This window comes from Phodopus roborovskii, unplaced genomic scaffold (genome assembly GCF_943737965.1).
Source record: "Phodopus roborovskii unplaced genomic scaffold, PHOROB, whole genome shotgun sequence".
NCBI classification, from domain to species: Eukaryota; Metazoa; Chordata; class Mammalia; order Rodentia; family Cricetidae; genus Phodopus; species Phodopus roborovskii.
In genome coordinates this window covers 32,759,044-32,771,634 of record NW_026126409.1, presented here as the reverse complement: position 1 = coordinate 32,771,634, position 12,591 = coordinate 32,759,044, and positions in this window count along the sequence as shown.

Sequence of the window (12,591 nt, the reverse complement as noted above, 5' to 3'; positions counted from 1 at the left end):
GATTGAGCCCGGTTAGGAATAGAAGATAGAAGAGAGAGAGAGAGAGAATGTAAAAGAGGGAGCCAATATTGGTTTGAAGATAAAATTGAACACAAAGAAAGGTCTAGAGAACTACAAGACTGCCTCCAACTAACAATTTGAGCTTCCGTGGAAAGGCTACCATAAATGCCCTTCCCAGAGAGTGATATCAACAACTAATTTATCCATGGAGCCCTCAACTAATGCCTGTTGGAAACAGGAGCAAACACCCATACATAAACACTGAGTTGAACTAGAACCCAGATGCAGATGGAGAGGACAAGGCCAGGTGGCAGAAACATATAGAGACAGCTTACCTGAACAAGGAGGAGCTAAAGTGCCACCAGACTGATAGCTGGGAAACCAGCATGGGACTGCCTCAGGCCCCCCTGAATATGGGTCTCAGACAGTAGGACTGAGCAGTCTAAGGGACCTCAGACAATGGAGCCAGGATGTATCCCTGGTGCACAAAAGGGCCTTGCGAACACATCCCTCATGGAGGGATAACTGCCTTAATCTAGAGACAGGAGAGAAGCCCTAGTCCCTACTTCACAGGACCTGTCTTATCTACATGACCCCAACTGGATGGCATTCCCATACATATGGAATTAGGGTGGGGGGATGGGAGGGGAGGGTGGTTAGAGTACAGGTGAGAGGGCTGAGAGGGTAAAAGTGAGGAAAGGAGGGAAGAAGAGAGGGAGGGAGGGAGGGAGGGAGGGAGAGGGAATTGGGATCGACATGTAAAATAATAAATTAAGTTAAAAAAAAAAAATGCTTTGACTCCAAAATTTAAGTTCAAGTACAAGTTACTGGGGAAAAGGATTTCTATTTTTGTTTCCACAGATAATGAAAACCTGTGGATTCTTTCCATGCTAATGTGGTTTGATCAAGCCAGGCCACCTGAAACAGAGTACCAGGTGATTCTACAATCAAAACAGCCGAACAAAGCAGCCTTACAGACTACAGCCAGGATTTCTGCATCTTTTTATAATCCCCTTGACAGCACCCCTTATTAGCAGGAAGTAGTTTTGAAAGAACGATGCCCAAATTCTCAATTATTTTCTATAAATGTTTGTTTTCATTTAAACGGACTTGGTTATATAAAATAAATATATATAAAAAAATAACAAAATAAAAAATGTGGTGTGGCGTTGCCCTGCCTTTTGAAGATGCTTCCCTTCAAAATGTTCTTGGTTTTGATTGAGTGTTCTAGGAAAGAGGGTTCTGCATCAGCCTTGCACAAGTTAGCATGAGTAAATAGCAAAGCTTCTTGCTTTGACTCCCTGGATCTTTCACTTTTATTTTTTGTAATGTGTTTTTTAAATTTAAAAGTCTTTAGAATATTCATTTGTATGTGTATGTTTAAAAGAGAGAGGGATGTCAGGGTATTGGTGGAGGTGGCAGTGAGAGAGGGAGATGAGAGGTGAGGGAGAAATAGAGAGGGGAAGATAGAAATAGCTAACACATGTGCAGGTCAGATCACAACTTACAGGAATATGTTTTCTCCTTCTAACATGTAGGTTCTGGACATTGAACTCAGGTCATCAGACTCATCATCAAACACTCCTACCACTGCACTATTTTGCCATCCCTGTGTTCTAAGGGCTTTTGAAATATTTTATTAGATCCTGAGGATCCTCCAGACAATCTATTTTGAACATAGATAGATCCCAACTCATCCAACCCCCCCCTCAAGTTTATTTCCAGGGTCTTCTACTTATTTCTATTGGTTTCCCTGTCTACTTTTATGTCAGAGTCAGGCTACTTTTGTCATTATAGCTCTGCAGTATAATTTGAGATCAGGTTTTGTGATACCTCCTACTATGTTCTTATTCCTTAGGATTGCTTTGACTATTTGTTGTCTTTTGTAGTAGGAACTGTTGGATACTTTTTTCTAGATCTATAAAGCATGATATTGGAATTGTTATGTGTATTTCATTGAATTTGTATATTAATCTTCGTAGTCTAGCCATTTTCATATTAATTCCAGGAGTAAGGAATTTCTTTCCACTTTTTTGGGATTTTTTTAAACTTCCTTTTTCAAGGTTTTAAAGTTGTCATTGTAGAAATCTTTTACCACTTTGTTCAGGTATATTCATACATACATTTTAGAAATCTAATTCAAGATTTATTTTTTCTAATTTCTTTTCAACAGGGCTCATTGTTGGTGAAGGTTGTTGTTTTTCTAATATATATTTAATTTGAAGCTTGGCTTGGCTTATTAGGTCTAAGTGTTTTCTAGTAGGTTCAATAGGGTATTTGATATATGGACTCATGTCAACTGCAAGTAAGGATACTCTGTCTTCTGTCTTCATCCTTTTTTATTTTTTATGTCTTTTCTCTTGCTTATGACTAAGACTTTAAGTATGTTCTATTGAATAAGAGGGAGATTTCTTATCTTGCTTCCTATTTTGGAGGAAGTGATATCAGTTTGTCTCCATTTAGTAGAGAGTTTGCACTAAGTAGCCTTAATTAATTTGAGATATGTTCCATCTATTCCTAACACCCCCAAAATCTTATCATGAAGCCATGTTGAACTTTGTTGAATTCCTTTTTGGCACCAATTAAGATGATTATGCTGCTATGTGGCTTCTTTTCATTTTTGTGGCCAAGTAACATTCCTTGTAAATCAAAAAAAAAAAAATCTTACATAGCTAAATTTCAATTTCAAACAATAAGTTACAGAAATGATATGGGTTCTGAATTTCACTAAAGATTTCCTACATACTGAAAAGGGTGAAGAGAGTTTCTTGGCATATCAATGTGAAACTCATTAATTTGCACCTGTCATACATACAGCATGTTGTTCTATATATGGATTGGAGGGTTAATAATCACTGTATTCACAAAAACCAGTAAAGGCTCAAATGACGCCTTTCAGAAAACTTTCCTAGAATCTTCCACGTAGATGACACTTGTATACAATGATCATATTCTGTTTAAGTAAGTAACCACATGTAATACTTCTGCATTATTGTGATTGCCTGCAGGCTGTTTTACTTTTACCACTAGGGCATATGATTCTATGATCATTTTGGTCTTCTATATCCAAGTATCAATGCAACAAATGCATTGTATGTCGTTAAAGGAATAAACTGATTGGATAAATAAACAAGCATTGTACCTTAACTATACAGATATAGTTTATGAAATCAGATATGGTTGCTAAACCAACTAATGCTTGTCTCAAGCTTATTTGTACTAGGTATTTGAAAAATATGTGTGGAAGATTCATCAGAGTTTTGCGGTTTGAAGTAATGAAAACCATAACCAGAGTCTGGAGAAATAGTTCAGTGTATAAAAGCACTTATTGTTCTTCCAAAGAAATCGAGTTCAGTTCCTAGCATCCATATCATGCTGCTCACAGCTCTAAGGGATCCAATATGTGTAGATTCCACAGGCACCTGACTCACATGTGCAACACTCATTGGCACACACTTACATACAAATAATTTAAAATGATAAAAATAATTAAGATAAAACTGAAACATTTTCCCCATGACAGCGCCCCTTACCAGCAGGAAGTAGTTTGGAAAGAACGGCACCCAAATTCCCAAATATTGTCTATAAATGTTTGCTTTCATTTAAATGGACTTGGTTAGATAAAAAAAAAAAGAAACATAAAAAAAACTGAAACATATTTTGCTACAATTTTCATCAGAGGATTTAATTTTATTATGTTGAATTAAAGTTTAGCTTTTATTGAAAACATTATACATTGTGATATTTAGTAATTGGTAAAACAAAAATTGTATATTCCCACCTGTTACCCATCTTTATTTTATGTTTAGTTTCTTCAATCTTGCTTTACTCAAAGATAATAATGTTATGCTCATTGAATGACTTACTGTGTTAATGGAGTAAGAGACCTTAATAATGAGAAATTCTGAAGAACTTAGGCATTCTTTCTACTCTGAGCACCCACTAAGGACTATAATGGAAAATCATACTCATTGTTGCCCTTTTCACACAAGTCTAAAACTTTCTTATACAATTGTCATTTTATACTAACATGGGTGGTTGGAGCACCTTACTTAATCACTTCGCTTTTGTTAATTTGGGTTTGTCTGGAGCAATATATAAAAGAGAATTTATTTTAATGATGGAATTTATTCTAAGGAACCTTTTTGCTGCTTCTTGAGAGTGGGAGATAAACCAGCATTGCTGTTTGGTTCTCTAAGACACTAGATGGTCATAGAAAGGAAAAGGAGCCAAGAGGAATGTGGCCTGGAGAAAAATAAGCCCCAACTCCCTAAGATTCTGATTCTCAATCAAATAAGGAATTTGCTTTCTCTTGAACTATTTTGAAATGACTTCTGGCATGCATCTGTTTGGCCACACTCATCAGACATACTTCCACTATTTCCTGACATCTAGAATTCTCTCAGCTGCTCTCTTCATACCACACAGTAGTTTATCCCAGACTGTGCCCCTAGGGAACTCTTGAATAAACTTAAGCCATAAACAGATACATGGCTGACTCTCAGCTGTAATATCACAACAATCTTTTCATTTTCATCTTTCAAAGCTTCATAATAGAGTATTTTCAGAAAAATTCACATACAGCTTTCTTCAGAATTAGGATTGCAGATGTTACGTATAAAATATGAGGGAAATTTAAAGATTATAATAAAAATTTCAGAAAATACCTTGTACAGAATGGGGGGGGCTTTCTGTGGAATCAGTTTTAATGTATCCCAACATGGGTTCTTTATGTATTTTTATGAGACCTGTTATGTTTTCTACTATGCACACCAAGTTTTCCCCACCTGAATTTCAAGATGAACTTAACCTTTTAAAGTAGCATTTTGGCAGATCCTAGGGATGGTTGCTTCTCTATGTGTCCTTGGAAGCTATGCACTAAGAAAATTGAATCCAGATAAATCTATGTCATGTCTTCTTTATAGATAAGATCTCTTTTCAAGTTTCTTTTAAATATTTTACATGAAATATCCACAAACAGCTCTGTTAACTCCCTAAGGTGTCAGAATCTGGTCTTCTCCAAAGACTTGAGAAGGGCTGGGTATTTTCTGTGTACTGTTTACTGCCAGAAAACACCCAACACCCACATTAACTCACACACGCACTAATGCATCCACTCACAGAAAAACACACACTAACACATATGAACACACTAGTACATGCACATACAGATTGTATATATTTTCATATACATATAATTTTATATACTGTCTCTGTGTTATGAGTATGTATGTATGTTTGTATGTATGTATATTTCCCCAACCTCCACTGTAAATGTTGTTAGATATACCATTAACTCTCCATCAGTGTTGTTAATGTTAATTTGGTTGCCACAATGAATTTTTATCTCACACACACACACACAGAGAGAGAGAGAGAGAGAGAGAGAGAGAGAGAGAGAGAGAGAGAGAGAGAGAGAGAGAGAGAGAACTTTACCATGTTCATTAGGAAAACAGTGCAAACTAAGAACTCAGTTGTGTAGTCAGAACTAGAGTCAATGCTATCAGCACCAAGCTGTGTGATATTAGGGAAACTAACTTCTAATCTTCATTGTTTCATTTGTGAAATCACATCATAGTACTTTACTGTCCTTTAAGGGTTGATGCAAAGCTTGAATAAGATTCTATACCTTGTCCTCTGGGGACATGTCTACTTGAAGATATTGTCCTCCCCAACACCAGTGAATTTCTGCTTTCCAGTAGACAGGACCATACACAAATAGCTTTGACAGGACCGCAATATTTCTTTTTTTTTAAGCAATGAACTTGGAAAACTCCCTAAATTCAATTATTCAGTTTGATGAAGTGATAAGCTTCCTCTTAGTGTACATGAAGAATGCGACCAGTGGAAGTGTTTGGAATGTAAAACTGAACATAAGTTGCCTGTGGTGATAGTACTCTGTAGGTCAACCTAAGACACTGAGGTGTGTGATATTTCTTTAGTGTACTGGCCCTAGGTATTCATACTCTGCCTAGCTCTGTCTTCCTGCTCCAGAGTGCAAGCCTCTTTGTTGATGGTCTATAAACTCTATAAGCATTATTGCCTTTGTTCTGTGAATGTACCAAAGGTTTGCCACCTTCTAAAAATGCATATTATTTCAAAAACTGGTTCATCTATTTACAGTCTTATATTGATTTTGACTAAAAAAAATCCTTATCATATCTTAGAAAAATGTCTTCTAAGCAGAAGTAAAATTGGTTTGTACTCCAACCTTTGATATTTTAAATGCTTTGTGCTTCTAGCACATTTTTCAAATGTGTAAAATATTTGTTTGTTCCTCCTCATATGTATTTCCCAATGGTAAGATCTTGTTTTGGTAAGCAAAGCATTGACCTCTTTTCTATCTATTTACCTGGTTCCCTGTGCATTAAAAGACCTCAAGGTTGTGTCTGCTGCCTTTGGGCACCTACTTAGTGGAATGTTATTGAACATTGGCATTTCTAGTTATGAAAATATTTAATTGTCCCTGTTAGCCTGGTAATTGACCCATAGTTCTCACACAACAGGATGTTGTGAGCAAAATAAATTTAAATAATTAACCATAGAAGAATGAGTTTTCTGACCAATAGGACCATGTACTTTGATGCATACTCAGGTTTAGAATATATAGCACATGAACTGAAACTCCACTTACTGGTAGAGTAAGGCTACAAGACCTGATAACCACCTAATGTTTCATTCTTATCCAGACACATCATTGCCTTGAACTTTAATAACACCTAATGAGTTTTAAAGAAATACATAATTGTGTTGCTTAGTGTTTGTATTTTTTGTCTTAGATTTTTTTAATTCACTTGTTTATTTTGATTTTCATTTTTGATTTTGGGTTTTTTTGGTTTTGTTTGTTTGTTTGTTGGAAGAGAAAGAACATGATGTTAATTGGGTAAGTAGGTGAGGGATAAAAATCAGAAGTTGGGAAGAGAAAGTAATGTGATTAAAATATATGAAAAATCACATTGAAAATGTCTTATTTAAAGAAAGACTTCTTCCAAGTCTTAATACATGAACATGTGATATAAAATCCCAGAAAAGGAGAATTAGTACTGCAGCTCACAGTTAAAAACTTCAAAGGAGCATGGCCTCTTTTTCATTGAAACCTCTGTAAAGAATATTGGCAGGAAATATATATATTTATACACTATATCAACAGGGCATCAATTTTAAAGCATTGTAACTAAAGCCTTACACTAAGTATTTTACCATTAAGTAAGTTCCATTGATTCAATGAGCACCAACTAATTCTTTGCCAAAGCATACATATTGTATGGTTCTAGTGTACAACTGAGGGATGTGTAGATAACTTCATTAAAAGTAATGTAATAATTTTCCAAAATCAGACTATACATAGAAATTTATAAATATTCCCTTACTGAAATAAGTTATATAAGGTAATTGACTAGTTCAAATAATAAAATACTTTTATTTCAAATGTTGGGTGTGTGCTTATGTGGAGGTACACCATAGAAACATATAAACAAAACTATTCTGTAGACAGAACTAGAGTGAGGCATGGTGGTGCACACCTCTAATCCCAGCATTAGGGAGGCAGAGGCAGGCAGATCTCTATGAATTCAAGGGAAGCTTGCTCAATAAAGCACGGTAAGCAAGTTCCAGGACAAACAGAGTTTGTTGTCTCAAAAAAAAAAAAAAAAAAAAATCAAAGCAAAACAAAAGCGAACTAGGAACTAGGCTAAGTGAAGTAGCTCAGGAGGTCAGATTACAGAAATCTGAGGATTTAATTAGAAGCCTGGGAACCAGAAAAAGTGGAGAGAGAGAGAGAGAGAGCCAACTGCACGAAGTTGTCCTCTGACCTCTACATGTGCTTTGTGGCATGCACCACACATATCATACACACATACTATTAAATAAAAATTATAAAAAAAACAGCACTAATATTTCTACAGAAACCATCTTAATAAGAATGATCATTTTCATACAAAGAATTATTTATTAAATATCTAATAAAAAGCACAATTTTTATTAATTAAAATAGCTTTACTGTTATTTGAGTTGCAATGTTTTATTAAGAAACTATACACTGGGTGGTGGTGTTGCATGCCTTTAATCCCAGCACTTGGGAGGTAGATCTCTATGAGTTTGAGACCAGCCTGGTCTACAAAGCTAGCACCAGCACAACTAGGACTGTTACATAGAAAAACCCTATCTTGAAAAATATAAATAAAACAACAACAAAAAAGAAACTACTCATGATACTAATAATTTTGATAGCATATTTAAACAATGTGTATAGAACTGTGTAAATAAAATATTCCATAATCTCATATCAAATACAATAATCTCTGATATTATAATATATTTAGTCTAAAGGAAGCCAAAATATTCTGATTTATTTAGTGGTATTATATTTATAATAATATTATTTCTGGCACTGACTATTTACATCTCTCTTACACCAGTAATTTTTTCTCTGTATATATTATAGATTTCAGGTCTGCTATATTAAAGATAATATCAATATTATTATAAGAAATAAAAACTACATAAAAGATACATATTTTGTAAATATTCATTCACATATCAAGCAAAAGATAATCTATGCATTGTCATTTCAGAGGGAACTTTAGGGGACAGAAACAGGGCAATAGAATCAGTAATAATGTATGTACACTGGGAATCGAGAAGCCAGAAGATGTGTAATATGAAACAATGTTTAATTCTTTAGAACAAAAAATATATATAAACTGTTCTTAAGTCTATAGGAACTTTTAAGATTATTTTTCTAATTATATTTGAGTTCCTAGACACTATAATGATACATAAAAATGAAAAGAGGTGTACTCTAACAGAGTCAATATGTAAAAAACCATAATTAATGCACAAATACATACTAGAGAGAACCAGTGAATATAGCAAATTATATAGTCTGTTATTTTGGCATACTGGCAACAATATTATATTTTTGAAAAAGAATTATTATTTATAGTCACATGACATTTTGTAGATAATTTAACAAGTGTAAGACTTTGTTCCAAAAGAGGCTAATAGTGGGAGAAAATAAACAATATAAAGAAATGGAAACAAAGCCAGTTATGTATGGAGATTCAACTCAACTTCAGTTGTAAGTTAAGCAAGTAATAATGTAGAGTTTAATGTATATATCAAAATTTCACTTGATAATGTGTTACTTTGAGCAAAGAAATTACTAAAATACTTGTTATAAATTTGAAAGAAAATTGTGTGTACTATCTAGGTAGGAATACAGAACAATAGACTGAAGACCATACATATACAATTAGCTAATTTAAAAATATAATTAAGATAATTCAATATAGCTGCAATAAACTCTTTTTAAACATTTTACAATTATTCAATTATTTGTTGTGAGGTGTGTGCTTGTGTGGAAGTCAGAGGTCAGCTTCCAAGGGATGGTTCTTGTCTTTTATCATTTGCATTCTGGGATTTGGACTCATTTTGTCAACGGATATACCTACCCACTGAACCAACTCACAAAATCTTGTCAACAAATGATCTCACAACTAATATCCATTCTATGAAAAGGTAGAAAATGATATAACTTTGTCATTAACATTATAGCATGTTTAAAGTTAATTCAGAATAAGGTATGTAATAAACCTAAAGTTATATTTAAAAATTAACTTGTAGAACATAAAGACACATTTTCAACTTTGGGGTATGTTATAATTTGGGGGGGGAACAAAAGTATGAAATAAAAAATAGTATATTTGGTCTCATTAAAAATAAAAGCATAAAAGCCTTGTTAAAAAAAAAAACAAAGTCAGTTGATGAAATTAAAAGGCTAGCAGTTGAGGGGAAAACACATATTGAACAAAGGGAAATTATGTAGCTTATAAATAAATGTGGAAATGATTATCATTTTTCACTAGGGAAATGCAAATTAATACCAAAATGAGAAAATATGACAAGCTCATTGCAGGAACTTCAGTGGCAAAGCCTGGAGAGGGTAGAAGGAACTGAAGATTCATATATTGCAGAAAGTGGAAAATGATGCAGCCACTTTGCCAAACATTTTGACATTTTGCTACAAAGTTAGTCAAACTCTTCATCATTCAACTCTGAAAAACTACTAGGTATTTTACTCAAAGAGAACAAAATTCACACACACACACACACACACACACACACACACACACACACACACACACACCACTGTAAATGCTTTGGTAGCATTTGCCAGAACACAAAAAACAGCTCCCATAGCCATCAACAGGGTTAATAAGTAATCTTTGATAGGTTAAGGCAAAATAGTATGACAATCAATGGTGGAATAAACTACTATTCTCAGATGAAAAACATCTTAGACTTTCAAAGCCATTCTGAGAATAAAAGAAGTAAAAAATGTGAGAACTTATACTTTAATTCCATTAATTTGAAATTCTAGAATAGACTGAATTGTAGTCACCAGAGTAGACTTGTATTTGCCTTGTTCTGGGAGCAGAGCAGTTGTTGATTGCAGATGTGGTTTGTATATAAAAAGCCTTCTGCAGTCCCCTGTGTTTGAATACCTAGGCCAGAGCCAGCAGGGCTGTATTGGGAGGCTGTGGAATCTTTGGAATAGAAGGCAGAGCTGGTAGATGAAGGAAGCTGGATGCTGGGATTGGGTCAAGTCAGTAGTGGTAAGGCCCCATCTTCTCACCTATTATACTTATTTTCCTTTTTAATGCAAAAACAAAATTTCTTTGTTGGATAGTATGACCTACTCTCTTGTGCATGAGTGACATTTCCAGTCTGAGCTCCCCAGCTGCCCATCCTATAGACAGTCCTCTCTGAACAGTGAACTTCTGTCAAGTGGTTTCTTGCAGAGATGAGATGGGTAACTCATTCAACAGGGAATACAAGAGACAGTTCTTGTAAAGTTCTATGTCCAATGTTCTACATCCTGACTGTGCCGATGGGTACAAATTTTGTCTAAACCTGCTGAAAATATTAGCAAGATACTTTTGACTATACCCAAATTATATCAACATAAAGTTGATTATAAAGGAGGCTAAAGAAGGAAGGAGAGAAGGAAAACAAACCCAGTTTGGCTTAAGCTCTAGCATAGTCAGCAACTATACTTCTGATACATAAAGAGAGTGAAACTATGCTTTGCTTCCTGGGCAGAGCCCTGTAGCAGTAAGATCTTCAAGGTAAGGGTTTATAATGTCTATTCAGCCAGAGGACCCCTAGAGAGTCATGGCAGTTCACATGCCCAGCATGGTTAGAAGCGAAATTTTCCCTTTCTTTATACCAATGAAGAATTAGAAAAAAGCCTTAGGCATACTACACGGATAATTATGTAACTCGGTGAGTGCAGACAAATCCCTCACCGAGTAGAAGACAAAGCATCTCTGGCAGGAATGAACAACGCCAGAGTCATAGCCTGTGTGTGCTGAGAGAAAGGAATCAGATGAGATGTGGCTCCGGAGAAACAAAGGCCTACCCATGTGTTCCAGGGGAAACTGGTTGTTTGCTCCATATTCTGAAACTTATTGCCTACGTAATATTGGCTAAAGCACTGCTTTACACTTTTTCTACTTTCATTTCAGAGCTGAACTCAAACACTGGTGTTTCATAAGAAAGCATTCCTTAATTAACTGTAAATATTTTATTTTTCTGACAATCATAATATTAAACACAAAGTTATTTCTTTGTAAAAACTTAGATGATCTTAATATTTGTGGCATAATATAGGATTATTGTTTAACAGATGCCACCTGAGTAGGAACACTTTGATTTTCATATTTGCTTTCAAAATAATGTATTAATATACAGATGTATTTCTGGAAAGAGATGGTTTAGGGTAGAATAGTAATATCTTTTCAATGCCTGTCAATTTTGTCCATGACCTCTTTGTTAGAGAAATTGCTCTCTTCCTGGTGCTTTCGTGGGATGTAAGGGAAAGAATTAGGGGAATTGTCAGAGGATGACAAATTGTTTCATACTTTGTATTTCTATCCTTTACTTCCAGAATTCTGAATCACTAATAGGAGATGGTATAAAAAAATGAAACAATCATTTCAAAAAGTTTGATATGCCATCTACTCCCATTATTAACGTGTATTATCAGGCTGAGAAGCATATAGGATCCATATTATTTTTTCACTTGCCATGCTTCATTGAATAACAGGCAAGGCATAGGAGAAAATGCCAGAACTCCCGAGAACTGTGCTTTGGTTACTATTCATGAAGGATGGTTCCCTAAGCTGTGTAAGAATCACATCCCATGAATCTCAAGATCAGAGATCATGCAACAGAGATGTCTTAGTGGTTAAAGTGAATGTCAGAGGTTTGATTCCAAACATTCACATACAAATTCAATAGCAGTGGCAATGTCTGTAACATCAACAATAGGGTATAGTATGGGAAGAGATACATGGACTCCGGGAACTTACTAGCCAGGCAATCTACAGTCTGTCTGATATAGTAAGCTCATGGTTCAGTAAGAGACCCTATCCCAAAAGGTAGGAAGTAATTGAGGGAGAGAGACACACTTGACCTGCAGATACAATAGACATACGCGTGCGTGCACACACACACACACACACACACACACACACACACACACGAGAGAGAGAGAGAGAGAGAGAGAAAGAGAGAGAGGGAGAGAGA